Below are 27,494 nucleotides of genomic sequence, written 5' to 3' on the forward strand. Positions count from 1 at the left end.
CGGTCGGGTAATGGGACTTGGCACGGGGGTGGCGGCTGAGGACACGGCGGAAGAAGAGGTGGTAGAGGCGGACATCTTTGCTGGACCAAGGACGTGCAAATGTGGAGGCAAAAGCGGCGTGACCTGTCCAAGTTGCTGGTGCGGCTGTGCCGGCACCACGTTCACCCAGTGGGCCGTAAATGACATGTACTGTCCCTGACCGTAGTTACAGCTCCACACGTCGGCGCTGCCGTGCACTTTGGCAGAGACCGACATGCTCAAAGACTGGCCCACCATCTCTTCTACATGTGAATGCAGGGCTGGCACTGCCTTTTTGGCGAAGAAATGCCGGCTTGGCACTCTCCACCGCGGCTCGGCACAAGCCATCATTTCTCGGAAAGGTGCTGAGTCCACCACTTGGAAAAGGAGGGACTGCAGCACCAGCAACTTGGACAGGAGGACATTCAGCTTCTGCACCGTCGGGTGTGTGCTCGCAAACTGTTGTCTCTTGGAAACGGATTCCAAGAAAGACTGCTGACGGAATCCGTGAAGAGGAGTAGCAGGAGAAGGAGCATCTGAACGAGCGGAAGATGCCAATGAGCGACAACTCCCCTCAGCAGAGGTGTTGGAGCCTTGACTGGCTGATAGAGGGCGATTGACGTCGGGTGACGGAGCAAGTAACGGAGCGGGTGATGGAGCGCGGGCTGGGGCAGGCAGAACCGCCGTATCTTTATCACAGTTTTCCCAGGCCACCGAATGGCGACGCTGCATATGCTGACGCAACGCTGTAGTCCCAACATTGGCCCCCTGGCCACGCTTGACTTTCTGGCCACATAGTCGACATACGGCTACGTTTACTTCCTCGGGCGGCGTGATGAAAAATTGCCACACCGCCGAGTAGGAAACTTTGCCCCCGCTACTCCTCACTGGCTGACTGCTACTTCCTCCGTGCACACCGGCACCACTACTGGCCGTGGTGGTAGGCTGCAGTGGAGCTGGTGCTCTACTCCGTGGCCGTTTGGCTCCACTGACACTGCTGCGACCCTGCTGCCTCCTGGGCAACCCACCGACTGTTTTGCTCGCTGGCAAGCTGGCACCCTCTTCTCCTGATGATGCGGAAGCAATAGCCTGATGACGACGAGGCTGCCAAGTGCGATCAGCCTCATCATCATCAATTAGGGTCTCCGCGTCACTACTAGCCCCCTCGGCTGCGTGTGGGTCAGGAGACAGACCTGTCTCTAGACCGGCTACCGAGCCACTCTCCTCGCCAGTACTTCTTCGCCTGGCTGCTGAAGAGGCGAATGTCTCCCTCCGTTCCTGACCGCCCTCTGTTAGCTCTTCCTCACTGTACAGTGGGGCTGAGCCCACAGCATGCGATACTTCGCTTGGTGAGGGAACACCAAAGGACAGGGGCAGGTCGAGGACACGTGATTTCAGTGGGCTTGCTCCCGGGCCATGCCAACTAACGGTTGTGTCTGACGTACCCACCGACCGTTGGCTGTAGGTGTCAGAGGTGACCTGGGAAGAGGAAGACGACCGAGTCAACCAATCGATGATGGCAGGGTTGTCGGTGGAGACACGACCGCTGGATGACACCGGGAGCACTGGCCTCTGGCTGTGACTAGTGCTGCCTCGACCCCTTCCTCTGCTGCCACGTCTGCTCGCTCCTGAAACATTGCCTCCTCTGCCACTCCTCTGCGTGTTGTCTGACATACTCTTTAATTCAATAAGCACCCCAAAAATTAAACCGGATTTAACTCTTTGAACGTACAATAGTGGTTGTGAAGCAGAAAGTCAGTTTATTTAGCACAATCGGTCAATTGCAGCTTGCCGTTGGCTGGAAACTGTACGTTTATGTCACTGGAATGCACTAATCACCCAAAAAATATTACCGCCACCCGGCGTGTAAATGGATCTAACTCTTTGAACGTACAATGGTGGTTGTGAAGCAGAAAGTCAGTTTCTTTAGCACAATCGGTCAATTGCAGCTTGCCGTTGGCTGGAAACTGTACGTTTATGTCACTGGAATGCACTAATCACCCAAAAAATATTACCGCCACCCGGCGTGTAAATGGATCTAACTCTTTGAACGTACAATGGTGGTTGTGAAGCAGAAAGTCAGTTTATTGTACACAATCGGTCAATTGCAGCTTGCCGTTGGCTGGAAACTGTACGTTTATGTCACTGGAATGCACTAATCACCCAAAAAATATTACCGCCACCCGGCGTGTAAATGGATCTAACTCTTTGAACGTACAATGGTGGTTGTGAAGCAGAAAGTCAGTTTATTGTACACAATCGGTCAATTGCAGCTTGCCGTTGGCTGGAAACTGTACGTTTCTGTCACTGGAATGCACTAATCACCCAAAAAATATTACCGCCACCCGGCGTGTAAATGGATCTAACTCTTTGAACGTACAATGGTGGTTGTGAAGCAGAAAGTCAGTTTATTGTACACAATCGGTCAATTGCAGCTTGCCGTTGGCTGGAAACTGTACGTTTCTGTCACTGGAATGCACTAATCACCCAAAAAATATTACCGCCACCCGGCGTGTAAATGGATCTAACTCTTTGAACGTACAATGGTGGTTGTGAAGCAGAAAGTCAGTTTATTGTACACAATCGGTCAATTGCAGCTTGCCGTTGGCTGGAAACTGTACGTTTCTGTCACTGGAATGCACTAATCACCCAAAAAATATTACCGCCACCCGGCGTGTAAATGGATTTAACTCTTTGAACGTAAAATAGTGGTTGTGAAGCAGAAAGTCAGTTTATTTAGCACAATCGGTCAATTGCAGCTTGCCGTTGACTGGAAACTGTACGTTTATGTCACTGGAATGCACTAATCACCCAAAAAATATTACCGCCACCCGGCGTGTAAATGGATCTAATTCTTTGAACGTACAATGGTGGTTGTGAAGCAGAAAGTCAGTTTATTGTACACAATCGGTCAATTGCAGCTTGCCGTTGGCTGGAAACTGTACGTTTATGTCACTGGAATGCACTAATCACCCAAAAAATATTACCGCCACCCGGCGTGTAAATGGATCTAACTCTTTGAACGTACAATGGTGGTTGTGAAGCAGAAAGTCAGTTTATTGTACACAATCGGTCAATTGCAGCTTGCCGCTGGCTGGAAACTGTACGTTTCTGTCACTGGAATGCACTAATCACCCAAAAAATATTACCGCCAGCCGGTGTGTAAATGGATTTAACTCTTTGAACGTACAATAGTGGTTGTGAAGCAGAAAGTCAGTTTATTTAGCACAATCGGTCAATTGCAGCTTGCCGTTGGCTGGAAACTGTACGTTTCTGTCACTGGAATGCACTAATCACCCAAAAAATATTACCGCCACCCGGCGTGTAAATGGATCTAACTCTTTGAACGTACAATGGTGGTTGTGAAGCAGAAAGTCAGTTTATTGTACACAATCGGTCAATTGCAGCTTGCCGTTGGCTGGAAACTGTACGTTTCTGTCACTGGAATGCACTAATCACCCAAAAAATATTACCGCCAGCCGGCGTGTAAATGGATTTAACTCTTTGAACGTACAATAGTGGTTGTGAAGCAGAAAGTCAGTTTATTTAGCACAATCGGTCAATTGCAGCTTGCCGTTGGCTGTAAACTGTACGTTTATGTCACTGGAATGCACTAATCACCCAAAAAATATTACCGCCACCCGGCGTGTAAATGGATCTAACTCTTTGAACGTACAATGGTGGTTGTGAAGCAGAAAGTCAGTTTATTGTACACAATCGGTCAATTGCAGCTTGCCGTTGGCTGGAAACTGTACGTTTCTGTCACTGGAATGCACTAATCACCCAAAAAATATTACCGCCAGCCGGCGTGTAAATGGATTTAACTCTTTGAACGTACAATAGTGGTTGTGAAGCAGAAAGTCAGTTTATTTAGCACAATCGGTCAATTGCAGCTTGCCGTTGGCTGTAAACTGTACGTTTATGTCACTGGAATGCACTAATCACCCAAAAAATATTACCGCCACCCGGCGTGTAAATGGATCTAACTCTTTGAACGTACAATAGTGGTTGTGAAGCAGAAAGTCAGTTTATTTAGCACAATCGGTCAATTGCAGCTTGCCGTTGGCTGGAAACTGTACGTTTGTGTCACTGGAATGCACTAATCACCCAAAAAATATTACCGCCAGCCGGCGTGTAAATGGATTTAACTCTTTGAACGTACAATAGTGGTTGTGAAGCAGAAAGTCAGTTTATTTTGCACAATCGGCAAACTGCAGCACCAACTGTGCACGACAGCCACCAAAAAAAAAAAGGGTGTATGTCACTTTAAATTTTCGATTCTTTGATAGCTGTGGCCCTGAGTAACGATTCTGTGTCCCTGAGTAATGATTCTGTGTCCCTGAGTAACAATTCTGTGTCCCTGAGTAACGATTCTGTGTCCCTGAGTAACGATTCTGTGTCCCTGAGTAACGATTCTGTGGCCCTAAAGTCTCTGTGGCCCTAACTCTGTCCCTTAATACAGACAGGTCTGTCTCTCTTGAATGACCGGAGGCTAATGGAGAATTCTAAGATGGCCGCGATTTATAGCTCCACCATTACACAGTGCTGGCTGGCTGCTGATTGGCTAATGCGATCACATGTCATGATTCATGACTCATAAATGCATTACGGGTCAGCGCGCCTTGTCTGCGCACCTTCCCAGAGATCCCCTCCCATCTTCTCTGTCCATTTTCTCCTGTTGCCACACATGTCGCCGCCATTTTTGGGAAAATTCGATTCGTGCATCCGAAGTTTGTTAATCTTCGGATTCGTCGCGAATCGAATTTTTCCAAATCTTCGGAACGAATTCCACTTCGTCATGTTCGATTCGCTCATCTCTACTCCTTGCCCCAGTATGTCTAGCTAGCTCCTACCTTGTCTGCCTTTAGGCAATCTTTGAAAAGTTATGTATTTAGAGAAGCCTGCCCCACCTCCACCTATACACTATACACACCTCCCTCAGGTCATCCCCTGCAACCATTACCTTTTGTACCACATCCCATCCCTTTAGATTGTAAGCTCCATGAGCAGGGCCCTCCTATTCCTTCTGTATTGAACTGTATTGTAATTCTGCTGTCTTCCTTCATATTGTACAGTGCTGAACAAACTGTTGGTGCAATATAAATCCTGTATAAGAATAACAGTAATATCAACGAGTTCACTAGGACCATTTATGGTCTGTAATGCAGAAAATGGATACAGGCCCTTCATTTTTAAAATGGGCTAAACTTTTCTATAGATGCCCAATAAGGTATATACAATTTAGATGTATTAGAGGCCTTCCCTATCCAGAAAGGCATTTTGTAAAGCTGTCCAGTTTCACTCTTCCTATTTGTCCTGGAAATGGGCCAATTTGCCTGTGTTATCAGACAAGTCGCTTCACTCATTGGCCTTAGGTCAGGCACTCTGGAGGCTCTGGAGAAAAGATTATCCCTCTGTGCAGACAATGCTTTGATGTACCTCAATGGTTCTGCTGAGTTATGTAATTCATTAATATAAACTGGTTTGCTTAAGCCTCGTGTTTGAGAGTCAGTTGTGATAAATAAATGGAATTTACAATATACCCCCTAAAACTTACCCCTTTCTGGTAAACTCAGATCTTCAAACAACAAATACCTTGACATACCTAAAAATAATAGTTCACACTGTTATTGCTCACTTTTTAATTTTAACCCTTATATGGAACAGACGGACCCCAATATGAGGCTTGGAGTACTCTGTCTTTAAATCTAATTGGCATGACCAACTTTGAAAATTTATAGACTTACCAAAATTCTTAAATCTATTTAAAGCCTCTCCAGGTTTTTCTTACAAAACATTTTTTCCAGCACATTGACTCATTGCATTCCTTATTCATCAATGGAGCTGCCAACCATGTATCTCGCTAGCAGGATTGCAGGCTCCAACCACAAATGGTGGATTAGCATCTACCAGTTTTTATGTTAATTTTCTACCCTCCTAGCTTGCTTTTATACTCAATTGGTTAAGTTCTTCCACGGATGACTCAGCAGTTGTGGCTACATCTCCAATGATTGGTTCCTATGAACAGCTGAATAACTTACTGCTGAGGGCCACTGCATTGCGTAAAAAGCTTCTTCAATTAAATTATCAGTACATTCCTGACTAAAGGACCTGATTATGCTTAAACATGATCAAGGCCAATTTTTTCCACATCTCTCAGTATAATATAATCCCAAACTCAAGGAGTTATGTGGTTACACAGACCTGGCCTGGTAAGCTTTTTAGGGGGATGAAATATATTTCACAGCTTTTCAACAAAATATTTTTGCTGATTACAAAACTAACACAACTGACACACAAGGAATATGTGTCTCTTTCTGTAACTTTTCAAAATAACTCATTGAGAAATCTAGTTAGAGACCAAGCACATATGGTGACCATCATCTACAACATTGTACAAAACATAGGACCTCAACCCTTTAATATCTCTTCCACAGAAGACTGGGCTGAGATGAAGGAGGCCTGGTTTATTGACATTATTAGCATAACCGACAAAGTACAATTTAAATTTTACACCCTAATCATCTGAGAAAAACTGCCTACTTACTGTTGCAAAATGCCTGCACTGCACCAGCAAAAGTTCTCTTTTCTGTCTCACGGACTTGTCCCAGCATACTCCAAAGACAGACCCTTATACCTTTCTAACCCAAAACTTTGAATTGATTATTCACAATTCTCCTTATTTATTTTTACTAAGCACAGTAAACAAATATATTCTTCACAAACATCCCAGAATTGTTGTCTCATATTTTTCTATGCAAGGAAAGCAATTTTGTTACATTGGAGGAACTCTGATCCACCAAACCTTGAAATGGTTGTCAAATTGGTGAATGACACCCTACTAAAGTATACATTTATATATACTAGATTTGGTTGCCCAAATAAATTGAACAAAATTTGAGATCCATGGTTGGATCATGTTTCTAGCTCTCATTAGTAACACATGGAAAGCTAAATGTACCGTGTAGTTGGTGTGTAAAAGGAGGTGTAGCAGGGGACTAGTGAAAATGAGTGTGTGAACAGTTGATTGAATGACTATCCCCTCCCCCATCCCATTTTTAGGATTATAGTTTAATCATTTTCTATACTAAAGCACTGTTCAACAATTAGTGGTTATTTAGTATCAAATTGAGACTGACTCCAAATTCAGAGCTCATGATACATTTAGACTGCAGTGAGCAGATGGAGATCTATGTCACCTGCTTTCTGCTTTCCATCTCTAACATCACCTATTCATCCATTTTACAAACCAATGTACTTGTCCTGCCTTGCCTTATCGATTTGAACATCTGTCTTCCTCACCCTGTTTTTCTACAAACATAACCATTTGGACTTCTTTGGGATTCTCTATTCCTTTTACCTTTTATCTTTTCTGTATCATTCGATTCAGACTCTCATCTTCTCAGTGTTCACTCTGTCCAGAGGCCCTGGAGAATAAACTGATGGCTGTTACAATTTTGTTTATGTCATTAGACATTTGTGCAAACATTTCTCAAATCAGTAAAAATATTTTATTAATTTTAGTACACACAAACACAATATAATACCCAATGTTTTAGCAAAATATAAGGCTAGATTCATATCCATGCAGGTTGCAGTTGATGCATTTTTCTAGCGGCCTTTTGTAGTACATTTTGCATTTGTGAATATGCGTTTTTGATGAGTTTTGCTGTTTTTTTTGCTAGCAGGAAAGTATGACAGTTCTGTTCAGGTAGTGTGAGTTTGATGCGATTTTAAAGTTTATGTGTCCAAAGTCGCATGTTAGGGTTAGGTTTAAGGGCTAGGGTTAAGGTTAAGGTCTAGGGCTAGAGATAAAGGCTAGGGTTAGTGTTAAATGTTACAGTTAAGGACTAGCATTAGGGTTAAATGTTAGGGTTAAGGGTTAGGGTTAAAGGTTAGGGTTAAATGTAAGGGTTAGCTGTAAACATTAGGGTTAACATTTAACCCTAACCCTAGTGCATAACCCTAACTCTAACATTTAACCCTAGCCCTTAACCCTAACATTTAACCCTAACCCTAGACCTTAACCCCAACACTAACATTTAACCCTAACCCTTAACACTAACATGTACTCTAACCCTGGCCCTTAACCCTAACATTTAACCCTACCCTAGCCCTTAACCCTAACCAGCCCTTAACCCTAACCCTAACATGCAACTTTGGACACATAAAGGATCCTGCACTACTTTGATGTGACTTTGAGCCCTCATTCACACCAATTTGATTTTTCATGTGAATTGACAGTTCAATCTGATAACAAGTCACATCCTATTTGTGTCTATGGAACTATTCAAATCATTGCAACTCTGACTTGCACCAATTTTAAAAAAGGTTCCTGCACTATTTTTGGTGATTTCACGTGCGACGTGCATTGACATCTGTGCATAAAGTCACACTGACTGGCGGCTTTGAATTGTGCTACTTCGGCTGAAGTAGCGTGATTTTAAAGCCGCATTCGGTGTTAACCAGGGCAGATGCTATTTGAGAGTCAGAGAGTGTAAAGTCACATTAAAGTTGCAGTACATGAATAGAATTGTCATACTTTCCTATTAGCCAAAAAGCACTACTTTGATGCAATTGTGATGCTACTTGAGTGTCAGGGAGTGTCAAGTCACACCAAAGTCGCATCAAAGTCACATTACATGAATAGAACTGTCCTTCTCTCCTATTAGCAGAAAATAAACTGAAAATGCAAGACTTGCGTTTTTGGTGCAGGTAAATTGAAGTCTATTACACGCAAAATGCAATCTGCTGTGGGAAAAAAGTCCCTGACTCTTTAGGAAGAGACACACTGGTTCAAAATGCACAGATGTAAAATAAATCCATAGGAAATCAAATTAAATGGACTTTAGTGCATTTCTGCAAAACACACTAAAAAACACAGAGGTGTGAATGAAGTCTAGAAAATGATGTTGCATTAAGTAAATAGATACCAAACACAGTAAGACTCAAAATTGCATGCGTCCAAAAAATGGAGACAAATTAAGGCACCTAAAATTTTTCATAGGTGATGCTTTAAAAGCCTTTACAGGTAATCAGTGTTGAGTTAAAGTGGTACTAATTTCAGTACAAGAAACCCACAGCTAGCACAATATCACAATATCGCCCCCCACAGTGCTTCCGGCTTCCCTCTGGGAACACAGGGGGATGTTCAGGAACAGGAGTGGAGGAAGGGACCAGTAAATATGTCATTTACTGGCCCCTTCCTTTTTTAAATGAACACAGTGAGTGACATGTACCAATCTATCCTGTGTCCATAACTGTATTTAATATGCTTCAGTTTATGAATGAACAGGAGCCTCTGTCTTCTGTTCATTCATCTGCAGTGCAACTGAGGCTGTAGAGAAAGGAATTGAAGAATATGTGTCCTAGAGGTGAGATGTCAGGAGTCTGCTTAGACTTATATTTCACCCAAGTGCCCCCCAACAGCTTTTTAAAAACTAATTGTAAACAATAATTTTAAAAAACTGTTAAAAATAATTTTTAAACATTGTAAAAAAATCATAAATTAAGGGCTCATTTGTGAGGATGCAGTGACTACATGAACATAGCTGCAGGTCATAATTTGGTAAGTGTGCAGGTGTGGGTGAGTGGCCCCAAATTCACATTGTCAGATCTTGGAGGCCATACACCTGCATCGACTCACCTGTCACCTGCCAAATAACAACCTGCAGCTGTGTTCATACAGCTGCTGCGTCCCCATAGCATAACATAGGCTGCCTGTACACAGCAATAGCCACATTTAAAAAAAAGACTATTTATTAACTTGTAGATTTAGCAGAAACTTTGTCTGCTAATAAGGATTTTTAGTGAAAATATAATTTTGATATTTTCGCAGGAGGCCATTCTAAGTAGGCTGTGTGGGGCCCCATGATTTCTAACAGCATCCATGCCACCAGCTATTCTTTTATTGAAAGCTGCAAAAAAAAAAAGAAATGCAATTTTTGAAAACTCATTACATTGTTGAAGCTTATGTGGGATCTTTTTTATCAGGTTCAGACCTACGTTAATCAACTTTACATGCTGCTATCCTGCACTGCTTCCTAGTGAAATCTTAAATCTTCAAAAATAGCTTTTAGGGTCTCTCACAACTCTGCATGGTTGGACAAGATGGAGGTATATCTAGGCTCAAGTTTCTCTGGTGACTCCTGGCTGAGCTATTTGGGAAGCAGCAGAGGCACTTTAAAGTTACTACCTATAGCATACAAAGACTGTGTTGACCTATGTCAGCACACAGGTTAGCTTAATATGTTTTTTTTTCTTTTCAGTAAAGTTCAATATATATAGAAAAAAGTGTTTTGTTAGCATTCATTTTTAAGTAGAATTTACCTAGTATAGCAGGCAATTGTTGGATAAATCGGGTATCTAGGAACCCCTCATTGAGTAAGAGTACTTTAAGATTTAATTTAAACCTGGAGAGCTGTAATTTTGTCCAAAGTTGCTGATTTTTGTTGTTGCTACTTTATATTTGGCAGTTATTTTATGTCTATTTTCATGCAACTAATTATGTTTACATTTTTTTTAGTCAGATGCATACAATAGAGCAGTTTGATTGTTAGCAATAAGTTGCACCAAAATGCATATACCTAAATAACTTGCACTTTCTTAATAAATGTATATCTAAACTGGAAACATATGATACATAACTTCTGTATATATATAAATAATTGGATCTAAAATAATATGCTTGTGCCCCAAGCTGCAGTTTGCCAGCATAGAAAAACAGTGAAAAGTCACATGTCTCAGATGCAGTTACTTCTCTTCCAAATAAAAACAATGGTGTTTTCATGCCTGGACTTATTATTATTCCGAGAATGTACTAATTTGTTACATCCAAGATGATGGTTGGTTTGGTCCATGAAAAGGGCAATGTGCCAACTGCTGCAGTTAAGTAAAAGGACTTCTTTCATTCAGAGTGGTGGGACAGAAATTAGCCTGCAGTGCATGTAGGTGGGGGGAGGCAGGTTGCCAGGGGAAGTCATCCTAAAATCAGGCTTTGCTGAGCTTGATTCTGAATGAAGCTCAAACTACGATTTCACTAGATGTCAGCATGGGCAGGGGCATTTTGAATCGCTAGTGGTCTGAAGAACAACTGATGAGTGTTTTATCCCTGCAGGCTATGGATGCTGTTTCACAAGCCCTTTGCATGTATTTAATATGCTGCCGTTGGTAGAATTAAGCTTAGATAATTGTCTACTTACATGAAGCCCTGTCATATTGGAACCTGAGTGAAGAGACATGCTTTGCAAAGTGGAACTATGAAATAGGTTTATCTTTATTACTATGTGTAGTTTTTGTTCCAGCCATCTGAATTTGAATACAAATCAAGAGTATTATTCGGTATCTTAAGACTGCTGAAACCAGGGTGGTCTGGTAATTTTGTTTTACATGCATGACATTGCTTGAGGTCATTAGTTGTAAAGCTTACTACAAAAAGATTGCAAATATATGCAGCCTATTTGTACTTTCCGAATACATATTTTAAGAGCTGTTAGGTGGGGCTCAGACCTACATGGCAGATTGCTGGCCACTCAAAAGATGCTTCGCTATGGGACATTTACACATATATTGAGGATCCATGTATTGCTTTATGGAATACATTATTGTGGACTTAAAACAGTTAATCCTTTTTTATTTATGGTATCTGCCTTATAAATCTGGTTTGAAAAGTTTGTTCAAGTGACCTCTCTACTTTGAATATGGATTATGCGCTTTAATACGCTTTATTTATCTTTTAAGTGGATTTTAATTAAATCCTCTTCTGAAAACGACCCTTTCATTACAAAAAAAAACTAGGAAAAAGGGATAAAATATGAAAGGAATCATCCTTTAAAATAAGAAATTCAATGACTTAAAAGACTACAACCTTGCCATTTTAGTAAAATAAAAGTAAACCATTTTATCAGAAAAAAATGTCAAAAACAATGTTTTGTGTGCTTATTTAAAATGTAAGGAAACATTACACACATTCTATTGTAATGCAGTCAGCATAGTAGTAAATGACAAGATTACAAGTACTGAAGTTAATGTATACATGCTTATAGTGTTAGAACAATTGTATTTAGATATATGCTGATGTATATAGCTTAGATAAACTCAGACAATTAAAGATTTATTTTTAGAATGTATTCTTACTAAGTAAATAAATATGCATGCATTAAAAAGTGGTTAATTTGAACTGTGGTGTGGAAAAGTACATTGTGTTGCTTTCTTTTCAGTTCATAACAGAGGAACAAACATTTCTTTAATAAGACTACTGAACACTCATTTTGTTGCAAAAAGCTTAGATAAGGATCAGGCCCCTGTGAATCACAGCACTGACCTTTCACCTCAAAAGTTCTGAAGCGCTTTGGCACAAGAAGAGTTAGGCATTATTATGCATTGGACTTTCCATTTCTAAAGAGTCTCTGTGCTTGCTCCTTGATAGACTTTGCTTGCTGGAAATGAGAACTGTACTTTGGCAGTACTAGACAAGCACTGGATTTGCTCTGCCAAGTCATTATGACATAATCCTTCATTAATCCTTATTCTGTGCGAGCCCCTTCAGAGTCACAGAATCCGCTGGTCTGCTTAGGAAGACACTCTTAACTGAAGACAATAATGTTTACTTTGCTATGACTGCACACATGTTATAAAGCACTGGAAATGCTTTTTTTGTTTGTTTGTTTGTTGACATGCTGTTATTAGTGACCAAAAAAGTTGTCTAGCAATAATTTAAAGGGAATGTATAGTGTTACTCCGTATATTTTATTTATATATTATTTTTAGCAGTAAAAACCAATGTTATATTTCTATTAGGAAAGTATGAAATATTGAATATAAATACGTCATATTTACCCCTTGCAACCAGGTGTCAAATGTGAGTCAGTTATTTTGATGTTTTAGATCTATTACTGACATACTGTGAATACAGACTTTAAACAAAAGGTCTAGGACTGCATATACTGTATAACTGATTGATCTTTTTATGGTGTAGGAAAACTGGACCTAATGGCAATATGTGATGGGTTGCTGCTCACCAGCAACTGTGGTGTCCTTCTGAACTCTTGGGAGAATTTATAAAATGTTGAAAGGATTGGAGCACTACACTAGTTGTACTGTCTTTTGAAACATTTTATTATGCAACAGCGAACATGTTTCAGGGCTCCATTCTTCAGGGCTGAAAACAGTTCATGCAGGTACCTGAATTAAAGAAGCTTCTTCAATTCAGGTTTCTGCATGAACTGTTTTTAGCCCTTTTAGAAACTGGTAGTGGGGGGTAGGGTGTTGAGCTCCTGAAATACGTTGGCTGAAAGATAAAACTGAATGAGTCAGAGTAGGTATCCATCTATCTACTTCCTCCCAGGGGTGGACTGACAACTCATGGGGCCCCCGGGCAATAGGGGATCATGGGGCCCCTGTGTCCTTGCCCAAACTCAAATAAGCCTATGAAAAAGGTACCAGGGGCATCTCATGGGGCCCCCTACTGACCCTGGGCCCTCGGGCAGTGCCCGAGTTTCCAAATGGTCAGTCCGCCCCTGCTTCCTCCAATAGTAAAGACAGAACCATCTTACATCTACAGTCTGTAGAATTTATCTACGATGTGCATCCAGTGCTGGGCTTTGCTGTTAGACATCACAGTATACACTGCACACATTAAAGATTTAAAGCACTCTGTAATGACTATTTGCAAAATGAGGATTTCATACACATAATACAGACGATAATATTATAAACTTAGAAATCTGCAAAAACCAAAAGCAACTAGAATTAGAAGATCTGACTGCATCTAAGCTGCCTACTCATTCTTTACACTGTGGTTAGCCAGGTTCAAGGCCCAGGAGACCACTCTATGTACACACTCGGATTCAAGCTATGGGGCAGATCTGTGGTGGAAGCATGCAGTGTATGCTGTCCATCATTAAAGTTGTCAGATTCTTGTGCCTTGGTGTGTGTCCCGTTTTTTGAAACCAAAAGTCACTATAGTTTATCTCTACAGCTGAACTTCAGTTAAAATGCTAATGCACAGATAAAGTACATATAAGAGAGCTGTTTTATCTGCCAAAGGATCTGTATATCCACCCTGTCACACAGCACAGTCCTCTCTGGCAAGACAGGATATCAGATTTTCCTTTACTGCATTTTAAAAAGAAGTTCAGGAATTAAAAAAAAAATAAACAATTTGCCTGATGCTGCATCTGTCCCCTGCCACTTCTAAGACCAAGAACTAAGTGAACTAAAAGTTGATTGCTTGGTTTCCAGTCTTCAGTGAGCAGAGAGCCGGTGAATATCAGCCTCCAGCTTTCTGCTCTGCCCCTTCAGTGCTCACTGGAGCACCAGGCTGTGGAAGAGGTGGGAGCAACTTGCTCAGGCTTTCAGCAGTGTGCTGAGAGGCTGAGCCTGCTGCTGTTTAGGCATCTAGGTAGATCCCAACTTTAACCACTTGCCTACTGGGCACTTATACCCCCTTCCTGCCTAGGCCAATTTTCAGCTTTCAGCGCTGTCGTGTTTTGAATGAATGACAAATGCGCTGTCATGCAACTCTGTACCCATATGACATTTATATCATTTTTTTCACACAAATAGAGCTTTCTTTTGGTGGTATTTAATCACCACTGGGTGTTTTTTGTGCTATAAACAAAAAAAGAGCAATTACATTTTTTTTAAATTTTCTTTGTTTCTATTATAAAATTTTTCAAACAGGTAATTTTTCTCCTTCACTGATTTGCATTGATGAGACTGCACTGATATCAGCACTGATGGGCACTGATAGTCAGCACTTAGGGGCACCAATGAGGTGAAAAGGATAAGCGGCACTGATTGGAGGCACTGATAGGTGGCATTGATAGGCAGCACTGATGAGCTGGCACTGATGATGCTGCATTGATAGGTGGCACTGCTGGGCAGCACTGATGGTGGCACTGCTGGGCAACATGGATGGATGGCACTGCTGAGCACAGGTGGGTGGCAATGCTGGGTGGCACTGCAGGGCACAGGTGGGTGGCACTGCTTGGGTACAGGTTGGCAGCACTGCTGGGCACAGGTGGGTGGCACAGGTGGGCGCACATCATCAGGGCACTGATCATCAGTGCTGATCACTTCTCTGACAATTGCCAGTTATCGGCAGTACTTTCCTCACACTGTGAAAGTGTGAGGAAAATGCAGCCAATAACCGGCAATTGTATTTACCCGTTGATCTGCTGTATCATTGGACACAGCTGGTCAAGTGGTAAAAGTCCACCATGATTGGCCGTTTACCGTATCCCGTGATCAGCTGTGTCCATAGGACACAGCGATCACCGGCGGCACCGGGTGTGTGCCGCTGGGGGCACTCAGGGGACGTGTTCCGGAATGCCATCCATGGACGTTGTCCCAAAACCAGACAACCGCGCTGTAGCCGTCCTTTGGCTATAGCGCGGTAGGGAACTGGTAAAAGTTGAAATCTCTCTGGCTCAGTGATGTCAGCCAACAGTGGGCTTTAACCCACTGTCAGCTGAAAACATGTCACTTGAGCGTAAAACAAGGTGCACTCCTTTGATCCCCAGGAGAAGTAGGGCCAAAAGAGCTCTACCGTACAGAAGATTGCAAGAGGTTGAATTCAAGTCAAAGACAGGTGCACTGGTTGCATTTATAAAAATACATTTAATGATGTATTGATGAAATCAGAGCTGTGTTAGTTTGTGTCTTTTATATCTACCTGCAGTTCAGTTTTAATAATTCTAAATATTAAGATTTAGGTTATTGACTATTAAAGCTGTATAACATTTAAACTGGTTTTGTCCTAAAGCCATTTTAATTTGTATCTGTGGCCAAAATGGAAACTAATACATTAAAGTATAACTAAAGGCTGCCCCATACCGGGTCTCTTTGCTCATCAGCAGAAGCTGGCGTCCTATTTGTTTCTGTCGGCCACCAGAACAATTGCTCAGGCCTGGAAGAGTCCGTTTGTCCCTTTTCAGGGGGTGCGGGATCGTATGACCAATATGATGCTTAATGAGCAGATGTCGAGCATATGCAACGACTCCCAATGTAAATTCTCGAAAATATGGGAACCATGGTTGCAATATGCCTTTCCCACGCTTCCTTTGGCTAGTATGGGGATGTACTGGCGTTAGGCACTGGCGTTTGATGGTGGCGCTCCTGGATCTCTGCCTCCTCTTCTCTTTTTTTTTCTTTTTCTCTCCTCTTATTTCTCTTCTCTTTCTTTCTCTCCATTTCTGTTAGTTTTTTTGGGTGATAGTTGACAGTTGCCTTTAATTGCAGTTAGAATTTCATTACCGTCATTGTAACCTATGTGCCATTGATGGCCCCTGCGTGGGCGTACCTTTTGCCTTGTTGAAGTTAGAGCACTGTTTTTCTTTTATAATTATGTTTTTTATCTTATCGGTGCAATTGATAGCCCCTGTGGGGGCATGTTTTGTCGCCTCTGTTTTATACTGCTTAAAACTAATAAAAACTATTGAAATACAAAGTATAACTAAAGGCAAAACGTTTTTTGAGGAAGCCTTCCAATGGGGTTCTGGCAACCTGGGGGGCCCCAAAAGATTCCCTTAAACACTTCAGTCTTCGCGTTGTACTTGTACATTGCAAGGTTGATGTGGTTATACCAGGATGAGGCCTGCAGCTACCTTTCACTGCCTTTCTGGCCTCTACCATCCCACTGGGGAGGCTGGGACAGCTGACCATAGAGATCACTATGGTCCAGTATTTTGTCACTTGCAGTTTTGCTCAGATGTAAACAAGCCATTACTGGCTTGTGAAAGCATCTAATCAAACCGATCTTGATTTGATCAAGTGATTTTAAGGGCAAAGGAGAGATATGGGATCTAATAGATTTGAGATCTCTCCATAAAGAGGACCTGTCACTGCTCCAGCTATCACAAGGGGTGTTGTTCATAATGACCAATGAATTATCAATAAAATAAAGTTGCAGTGTAAAATAAAGTCAAACAAATAATAAAAATTTTCCAAAAATATGTTAAAGCATCCCATCCACGTCCCCCTACAAATGTCAGAGTGAGAGCAATAATTCTAGCACCAGACCTCCTGTTTAACTTTAAACTGGTAACCTGTAAAAGCTTTTTAAGTGTTCTCTATGTAGATTTTTAAGTACCATAGTTTGTAGCCATTTCACGAGCCTGCATAATTTTAAAGTGTGACATTATCTATATACTCAGCATATCATCACGTTTTATATTTTACCAAACGCTGTGCAAATAACATATGACATTCAAAATTGCAATATCCACCATTTTATTCCCTAGGGCCTTTGTTTAAAAAATATATTATGTTTGAGGGTTCTAAGTAATTTTCTAGCAAAAACAAAATGCTGATTTTTACATGTAAGAGAGAAGTGTCAGAATAGGCTTGGGGGTGAAGTAGTTAACTTGTTGCCGACCGCAGATAGCCGAATGACGGCTGCACTGCGGCCGGCCAGTTCTGAGTGGACGTCATATGACGTCCCCCCAGAACGCGCTCTCCTGCGCGCCCCAGGGGGCGCGCACCCGGCGATCTCCGTGATCGCTGTGTCCTACGGACACAGCTGATCACGTGATGTGGTAAAAGGCCAATCACAGCGGCCTTTTACCACCTGATCAGCGGTGTCCAAAGACACGCTGATCAGAGGGAAATGCAAGTGCCGGTTCTCGGCTGCACTTTCCTCACGCTGTCAGATCGTGAGGAAAGTACTGCCGAGAACCGGCAGTTGTCAGAGCGGGGATCGGCACCGATCATCAGGGCACTGATGATCAGTGCCCTGATGATCGGTGCCCAGCAGTGCCACCCGCAAGTTCCGCCCACCTGTGCCCAGCAGTGCGCCCACTAGCTCCGCCCACCTGTGCCCAGCAGTGCGCCCACCTGTGCCCAGCAGTGCACCCACCTGTGCCCAGCAGTGCACCCACCTGTGCCACTCTGCAATGTCACACACCTGTGCCCAGAAGTGCCACCTACCTGTGCCCAGCAGTGCCACCCACCTGTGCCCACCCACCTGTGCCCACCAGTGCCACCCACCTGTGCCCACCAGTGCCACCCACCTGTGCCCACCCACCAGTGCTGCCCACCAGTGCCACCCACCAGTGCAGCCCAGCAGTGCTGCCAGTCAGTGCCGCCAGTCAGTGCCCAGCGGTTGTGCCAGTCAGTGCCGCCAGTCAGTGCCCAGCAGTGATGTCAGTCAGTGCCCAGCAGTGATGTCAGTCAGTGCCGTCTATCAGTACCCATCATCAGTGTCACCTATCAGTGCCGCCTATCAGTGCTGCATATTAGTGCCGCCTATCCGTGACACCTCATTAGTGCTGTCTATCAGTGCCGCCTATCCGTGCCACCTCATTAGTACTGCCTATCAGTGCCCTTTAGTGCTGCCTATCAGTGCCCATCAGTGCTGCCTCATCAACGCACATCAGTGAAGGAGAAAAGTTACCTGTTTGAAAAATTTTATAATAGAAACAAAGAAACTTATTTTTTTTTTTTCAAATTTTTGGCAAATTTTTATTTATAGCGCAAAAAGTAAAGTGCCCAGTGGCAATTAAATACCACCAAAAGAAAGCTCTATTTGTGAGAAAAAAATGATCAAAATTTCATATGGGTACAATGTTGCATGACTGCGCAATTGTCAATCAAAGTTCGGCAGCGCTGAAAGCTGAAAATTGGCCTGGTAAATAAGGGGGTATAAGTGCCTGGTAGGCAAGTGGTTAATATGGATTTCCTCTCACTCCCTGTTTTGGCTATGGGGCAGAAAGTGAAGGTAAATCTCCCCAGTGGGACACAGATGGCAAAAACTGACCGGGGTTATAACCCTGCCTTACTCTGTCCAAAATGAAAAAAAATGTATTGCTTATAGTTCTACTTTAATTTTCACATTGTATTTAAATTCTTTCTAGCCTACTCCTATTAATATGAATAATTTTGATGTTTGTAAACTTATTTTATGAAGATCCCCACACATTTACTTCCTTAACCCTTGGTTTACATCGGTGTGACTTGTCATGTGATTTGACAGTTTCAAATTACATGACAAGCTGCACCCTATTGTCCGCAATGTAACCGTTTAAATCGGTGCGACTCCGACTTTGTGGTGCCACACCGATTTTAAAAAAAGGTTGCTGCACTATTTTTGTCAATTTCAGGTGTGACTTGCATAGACATCTGTGCATGAATTTGCACAGATGTTGGTCAAGTCACACCTGTTGTTGCACAGACATGCGGCTTTGAAATCGTGCGACTTCACGTGAAGTCGTACGATTTCAAAGCGAGATTCAGTGTGAACTGACTGTGAATTCTGTGACACGTATTCACTATGCCTGTTAATATGCACAGCTGTGTCACACATTTCACAGAGCCTGCTTTCTGAACTACAGATGTGCTGAGAGGAGGAGTTTTAGTAGGCAGAGTCAGTACAGGAATTACTGCTTGCAGGTAACAATGTACCATGGGATATGTAGTCCTTAGCAAATAAAATTATATGGCAGAGGAGAAGCTGCAAATCATGCAGGTAATCAAAGAATTTGTAGAAAGACATGGCCAACAGACAGGCAGTACCCATAACGTGAAAGGAGATTTTTCAAGTACGTTTGTTTTGGATTGACAAATATAACTATTGTTTGTTTTGTTATTACAATGCTGATGTTATTAAAGTGTATGCTTTCACCACAGATTTCCTTTAAGTGTCCGAGGAGTATTAAAAAATTCAGCTCAGCCAGCAATGCTCCTACACTTGGAATGCTTTCATTGTTGGCAGTCAATTTAGGTAATGATTACTAATTAACACAGCACATCAACGTGTTTTGCCCCTCCTGCAGGGTGTCCTCATAGGGTCTATGAGGATGCCCTGTAGGAGTGAAACGCGTAGATGCAATTTCCAGTTTCTGGCTGTTTGGTGTGACGTCACGTCCAGTGAGTGGAGCGCACGCAAACCAGCGGCACTCCGGAGCCATCTTTATGCTGCTCTAACTTTTTACATTACAACCATGGGTCTGGTACTCCACTGAATTCTGGAAATATATGTGAGCACATCCCACCAGAAATAAGCGTTTTTGACCCTTTAGCCCACAATGCTAGGAGTCCACCATATCTGGTGAGTATGGAGTGCACAGGGGAGGGATCACTGAGCACTATGCGGTTGAAATTTGTTTCAAGGCACGGGATATTCATTTTGTATTTTTCTTCAGAGCATGTGACACTGTATTGGAGCACATGAGCATGAAGCACTAGATATAAGGACTTTATTTTGTAATGTGCTGTGTTTAATGGTATTTATTGTTTATTAGTGTAATTCACTTTTGAGCAGCAGCATTCTTTAACACATTTTATTTGTTTAGTTGGCACAATTATTTTGGTCACAAATTGTTTGGTATAAAGTAGCGCGGGTTATTTGTTGTTTAGTCATTATAGGTGTTTGCATACCTATTGTACATGCACATCAGTCCCCGCCCTCAAGGAGCCTAAGATCTAAGGTCCCTAAAATTCATTCATACTAGGGCCTATTTAGACAAGATCCAAATAACTTACCAGCATGTCTTTGGAGTACCTGGAGGAAACCCACGCAGGCACAGGGATAACATGCAAACTCCAGGCAGGTAGTGCTGTTGTTGGAATTCAAATGTAGAGCTTGTTTTTTTTTGTGTAAGTGCTTGCCGAGAAACGTCTGCACAGTATACCCTTTTTAAGCCCATGGAGGCTACACATTTCTTATCAGTTCATGTTCAAGCTTCAAATCCTCAGTGCCATCATGTTTAGAACCTAGGGTGCAATTATGACAAGATTCTTGAGGTCATGAAGCTCATGTACTTCTGATACTTCATCTTATTTACTTGTTATGTGCCTACATTTTCCTGAACAAAATTAAAATAGCATTGTGCTTTGTCTCATATCCCTGTTTACATATTGAATTGCATTTTTTTAAATTGTAATTTTTTTTTAATGACTCCCACAGTAATACAAACTAGTTACTCCATAGGCAATTTACTTGCTTTTTATCTTCAGTAAGATACGTCCTTCAACCACCGGTAAATACAATCCATTTGACAAAACCTGGAATACTCCAGCCACATCATTTTACTATTATACTTGCTGAGAGGGGACCCTGATGTCTCAAGCTGGAAATTCATCTTGGAAGATCTTTTTCAGATGAGAAATAAAAGACATTTGCACTCATCTACAAAATGTCTATGGCATTTTTTTCCAAAGAAAATAGCTTTAAAGGAGAAGTACAGCCAAAGCTCTTTTGGCTGTACTTCTGTGGGTCACAGGAGTGCAGTTCGTTCTGCACTCCTGTGACCCATTTTCAGCTGACAGCGGCCTGAAGTCTGCTGTTGGCTGATGTCACTCAGCTGGTCCAGGCTGGGAAAAGATCCAGAGTTTAAAGTCGGGATCCACCCCAAAGTCTGGAGCACTACCTGGCTCAGCCTCTCAGCAAGTCGCTGAAAGTCTGAGCCAGCCACTCCCTTCCCCTCCACAGCCCAGCACTCTAGTGAGCACAGGTGGGGGGGGGGGGGGAGGTCAGAGTAGACAGCAGACCAATGCTGCATCTACCTAGGTAAGTATCATTTTTAAATAAAAACCATTCCCATACTTCTCTTTTAAAGCTGAACTCTAGACATCTAAAAAAGATGCAAATGAATACAGCTCTATAATTATTGGCACATTGTTAAATGTATTTTTATTAAATGCAATCAGTTTAAATACTTGCATAGGACCTAAACCTAGTATACATGATCAGAAAAATGTAGAAAAATACTGCTTTCGAAGCGTTCATACGATAATCTGATTGTTAGTACAAAGCTTTCATCCAAAATTATTTGAAGGAACAAGCATGAAAATGTTTCTCGTACGATACCAGATCATACGATTTTCATTTAATCAGCACAGTTTTGTCCTAAAATACAATACAAATACAATACAATACATTACAACACTTCCGAATTTTTATTCTGACGTACAAGAATTTTTGTACCTTTTAGAAATCTCTTTATTTCCAATATGGATACTAGTATACAAACAAATGGACGATTGTTTGTCCAATATTCTCATTATATGTACAGGGCTCTAGTTTAGCAGAGCAGGAATGTAAAAGGAAGTATCAGTGAAAGGTGCCAATCATTTTATATGCTGATAAAGAGCATACAGATAGCCTCAAAAATATCTGAAAGTGATTCCACCCATCACACGAATGGCAACATCCCTAAACACATTAAAGCAAAAAACATGGATGAGACTTTCTAGGCATTCAACATATTCATACACAAAGTTACATAAAACATCATTTATTAGAGCACATTTTAAAGAAAGGCTACCAATAGAACTGTATGATCAGAGATATTGGGTACAATTCTCTTTAATCCCACCACATTTCTAAATTTCTTTTTTTCTCAGGGGAAAGGAGAATTGGTTTACAAAAAGCCAAATGATCACAATTGTATACAGCCATGTTGTTTCAAGAAATTACATCTCAGTAACCTAAATACTAGAGACCAAGAAGTAATGAAGTTCCAAGAAGCAGAGTTCAGCACTGCCCAAAAGAGAATCACTTGAATGCCATCATCCCAGGAGTACAAATGATTCATAATTATCCCATCTAGAACATACTGATAGGAAGAGAAAGCAGAGTGACAGAGAGATGAACTCTTCACTGTCCGGTTGGGCTCAGAGAAAGTGGGCTAAATCATGCTAGATATTAAACTGGGGACATCTAGTGGTAGAAAAGAAAGGGTGCAAGTAATCTCTAGATTGAAGTGTTACATTGCTGCAAAAGCTTATTTTAGTACTTTATATTTTAATTGACTAATAATTGTTATCCTGTTTTTATTTCTCTGGCATTCTGTACCATCATGCAAACAGCTCAAAGAAGAACACTGGGTGCACTTAAACCCTAAGTGCAGCCAAAATTACAAACAGGAAAATCATCACAAGGGACATAATTCACAGTGAATAGGATGTGTCCCTTGTGCTGAATCCTCTTCTGTTAGTGAAACTCTCTCTGTCCTGCTCCCCCCTCCACCACTCCCAACAGCTGTTATCTTGGTAGAGCTTAATACAACTAAGGAACTGTCACAGCCTCTCATCCATTGAGCCTTACTATTGCTGCTCTTTCTGACTAGATTTGTCATTCATAGAAGTGATGAAATACCAAATGTGAATGGAGGGGGTTGAGTTACCTATGATCATGGGGGATGACTGAAAGCTCCCCCCCATTCAAATATTGTATTTCATTTATAGAAGCTGGAGTTCGGCATCTATAAATAGCGGATCTGGGCAGAAAGGACTGGTATAGTTAGGCTTTTTTTACCCAAGCCTGTCATAACCCACAAGTTGTATTAGCCCCCAGCACACCTGAAGATTCTAGAGGCAGAGGAAGGGGGTGGTAAGAAGAGGGGAATATTTTCACTGACAAAAAAGGAATCAGCACATGGGACACATCCTACTCACACTATGTTATGTTCCTTGTGCTAAGTTTTCTGTTTGTGATTTTGGTTGCGCATAAGTTTTTTTAAAAATATACCCTTGTACCTCTGACATATGTTGATATCTGAAAGAATTTTGGTGGGGCTCAAATTCATTAAGCCTTTCTAGGACAAAATGCTCATATATTTTGTCCCCATTCAGAGATTTGCACACATGGCTGTATTATCCATGCACTAGTACCTGAATCATAATGGATATTCAATGATAATGGAAGCCAGGGTCTCTGGAAAAGCCAACCTCCATTTCCATATCAACCAGACTATAATAAAACAGAGGCTGATTTATTCTTATGAACATGTTAGATTATTTATAGGGACTTTGACTAAAAATCTTTGTCATGAGCCTTCTATTGAGGCTCTGGGTTAGAGCTGGGATAGCACAGCCCATAACAACATTTTCAATTATCTCATGATCTACTATGACCACCAATAGGTGGTGGTACCTCTATATCTATGTCTTAAAAATCAATGGCAAATTGCGTGTAAAAGTCACTGACACAGCCGGGGCAGAGGGAGGATGCACACGTGTGTGCACCCCTACCCAGAAGAGCCAGATCATGTATCAGATATGTGATCCAGTGCAGAGTGGTCGCCCAGCAGCAGTATATCTGCGTGGGGTGGTTTGCAACTGGTTAAACACCTGCAGTATTCTGATGATTAGTAATTACTGTAACTGAACTGAATTTACCTAGAAAAAGTATATAAAGACAGTCCTTGCTTGCTATGACAGTCCCCATTTTGTCCTTCTGGCCAATGATTTATTAAAAAAAAATTTTGGTCCGCAAAGTTGGGGCCCTTGAAAAAAGCACAAATACATTAACTTGATTTTAATGATGTTAGTCCCTTACCAGACCAAGGTCAACTTCTTCTGGGTCTCTGGACTCTTGGTCTGATTCAGTAAAAGTGATGTTTATGTCAGAGAGGGATAGAATTTGCTATGATCTCTCTTTTTCAATCCTACTAGCACAATCCTCTTTTCCTTCCTTACAAGTGGTGGGTGGGAGCCCTCTCTAGTAATATATTTGTAATCCTAAGGGGCACTGGATTGTCCCCAAAAAAGAGGACCTGAGGCAACCCCTCTGGGGCAGAATTATTTCATAGAAACAAGAAAAGATAGTGGCCAAGGTGCCTTTTATCACAGTAGGCCCTCTCAAAAATCCAGGCATTTTCATGTAGGTTCGCAAAGGTCCTCCCATGCAAGCTAGTGGCCAGCAGCCAATGGTCCTCTCCTGATGGTCAGGGGTCTGCTGATGGTCACAGTCACTCACCATGTCGAACAAATGAAACACCGATTTCCAGTGTTGGGTCTCAGGATCAGGGTCCCCTCACATGTTGCATTGCACAGAGTATAATGGCAGTAGCTGTTTCTGATTAGCACTCTTTTCCTGAATAGCACAGCATCAGATAGCTCTATCAAACTCTGACCACTGTTCTTCCTTCACTGCAACTCTGTGATGCTCTCTCTCTCTTTCCTCTCTGAAGCCTTCACGCTACACTTCAACTTGCACTGTTGCATCAGCCTATCACTCTCCTCTAAACCCAGCTAAGATGGCTGCCCCCTGCAATGGAGACATTCTATAAATAAGTATTCCAAAATGGTCTTCTTAAAGATGGCTGCTGCACTTCTGCACTAATGATCATTTACTTTAACCCTGTCCACAATGCAGAAGTTTAAACCAGCAGCAACAAAGTAAGATGTTCCACAGCAGTTATCATCTACAGTCCAGGTTACAAATATTTGTGTCAGGTCAGAGAAGCAAAGTTTTAAAATCTCAGCATGATAACCTTGCAACCAGAATTTTTTTTTTAAAGGGGGTCAGAAATGGTAGCCTCCATGTTGTTTTGCATTTTTTTCATGTGGAAAAGAAAACTCCCTGTAGACATCCTTTAGGATTTAAAACCTTTCTTCATAAGTTTGGGTATTTATATGTATGAGCTTGTGCAGGTGTGTTTGGGTGTGTGTATATATATATATATATATATATATATATATATACAGTATGTATATAGAGTCGTGAACATACCAGTCTATAAATCTATTGTTCTCTCACTACCCCAATTTAGTTGTCTTTTTTTTTTTCTCCCTTTTTTTCACCTCTGCAGTGCATGGACAGTGCAATTACCGCTAAGCTTGTTTTGTATATGGATCTCTGCCAGGAGCAGTCTTGAAGGTGTTATAAGAATGAAGACATCTGGCAGCTGGCATCCTTACAATTCATTTGCCAAACACAAGTTGCACATTGTTGGAATATTCAATTGAAAGTCACGCACCAGGTAAGAGGCAGTCAGGTGAAGCTGGTGTGTGGTGAACCACGCTAAGGAATTGTTGGCTCACTGATATGTGGGTGGGCTAAGTTGACAAGCATGTTTGTCTTTTCTCTTGCTTTAAGAAAAAAAAAGGGAAGCTAAATTCTTCTAAGCCAAGATTAGGTCAACAGAACTGACAAGAAATCACAAGGCTATGACAACTCACTAGTAATTAGTCTGAGGAAAGGGTGCCAGAAAGAAATGAATAATAGCATTTGACAAACATACTGTTGTCAACTGTGTGGTCACAGTTTTTTCCACATATTTTCAGTCAGAAATTACCAAGAGGATTATTTTGTGTTTAGCGATCGCTGCTGCCAGCAAATTGGTAACAGTATGTCATTGTCTTCTGACCAGCAGTAACTGGAATAGTCTATTTACATTACCTGATACTTAAGATTATTAATTGGCTATGTTTTCATGTTGTGGTACACAGCACTCGATGCTGTCTAAATGGGAAATAATAGCAGAGCCTAAAGATAGGTGTTGTGCTGTGCTGAACCTTTGAGGTGTAGCTGGCAAATTTACTGTAATCTTCCTGAGTGCAGGTTGTTTGTCACACCTAATTAAATTAGTTATGCTACAGTGTGAGGCCCCATAAGAGATTTGGAAAATCCCAGAATGCCTATCAATTATACTTAAAGTAATAATTCGCCAATGAGATAATACTTGACGTGAACTAAACCACAAAGGCCATTACATGCTTTAAATTAAGTCTTAAGGCTTGCGCGTCTTGGCAGATGTGCCTTGATGTTAGGTGCCAACTGCTGATCAGATCAGAGCATACAGAACATCTGAGCAGGCACAATCTGCACAGAAGCATGTCGCTGTGCTCAGAGATGATCCCTGTGTGTGCATTGCAACTTGCATTCACTAGAGAAGTGAATTTAAAGAGGTTAAAAAGGCTCAAGGTGTTTTACTTTCATGCATTTTATGTGTGTGCAGCCCCCTTAATACTTACCTGAACACAATCTTGACCCAGCGATGTGCACATGAGCAGCGGCTCTCCATGGTCTCTCTCTCCTCATTGGCTGAAACAGCAAAGGAGGTGAATTTGCTTCTGCTACTGTCAATCACAGCCAGTGAGCCAATGAGGAGAGAGTTGGGAGCAGGGCTGAACCATGCTCTGTGTCTAAATGGACAGCCAAAACCTGCTTGGGTGCCCACATAGCAAGCTGCTTGCTATGGGGGCACTTGGCAGAAAGGAGGGGCCAGGAGCGCTGGCGAGTGACCTGAAAAGAGGAGGATCGGGGTTGCTCTGTGCAAAACCATTGCACAGAGCAGGTAAGTATAACATGTTTGCTTTTTTTTTTAAAAAAAACAGCGTTTAATATCACTTTAAGTTGGTATGTATACATGCGTGTGTTATTGTGTATGAACACTGCATTGCACATAACATTTCACCTTTGCCCTTAGATCAAGCCTTAATGCTTGGATGATTTATCATTCTTAGGCCAATTTCTTTGCATACAAATATTTGCAAAAATTAGTAACACCACTTGCTAATTTACAATTCCTATGAGAATCCTGGCTTAAAATGAATGTGAATTGCCTGTGGTCTTGCTGGCCCTAACCAGTCTTTTTTTCTATTTTTCTATTACCATTTTAAAATTAATAAAAATAGGCCTATTAATTATCAAGTAATGACTGATGCAGTGGCATCCCAAGGCAGGTGCGGGAGGTGCGGCACGCTCTGGGTGACACCAACCACACGGGGTGACACCGGACCCTCTCCAC

General features: G+C 41.8%; 1 protein-coding gene and 1 long non-coding RNA gene across 6 annotated transcripts in view; one reads left to right on the plus strand and one right to left on the minus strand.

Moving 5' to 3' along the window:
• The window catches only part of LOC149463348 (uncharacterized), a 903,925-nt gene that overhangs the window by 530,612 nt on the left and 345,819 nt on the right, over positions 1–27,494 (plus strand). For 2 of the 5 annotated variants that reach the window (XR_016312470.1, XR_016312471.1), the window contains one exon: positions 25,554–25,724. The exons of the other annotated variants lie outside the window; for them this stretch is intronic. The gene's annotated coding sequence lies outside the window, so the exon portion shown is untranslated. The remainder of the gene's footprint in view (positions 1–25,553; positions 25,725–27,494) is intronic. 5 annotated transcript variants of the gene reach the window in all.
• LOC149463351 (uncharacterized) overlaps positions 1–27,494 on the minus strand; it is a 71,510-nt gene that overhangs the window by 38,292 nt on the left and 5,724 nt on the right. Inside the window, exon 2 of the long non-coding RNA XR_016312474.1 lies at positions 7,379–7,445. This is a non-coding gene — a long non-coding RNA (uncharacterized LOC149463351). The remainder of the gene's footprint in view (positions 1–7,378; positions 7,446–27,494) is intronic.

The sequence above is a fragment of the Staurois parvus genome, unplaced genomic scaffold (assembly GCF_062004578.1).
Source record: "Staurois parvus isolate SC_StPar_1 unplaced genomic scaffold, SC_StPar_1.0 ptg000155l, whole genome shotgun sequence".
Lineage (NCBI taxonomy): Eukaryota > Metazoa > Chordata > Amphibia > Anura > Ranidae > Staurois > Staurois parvus.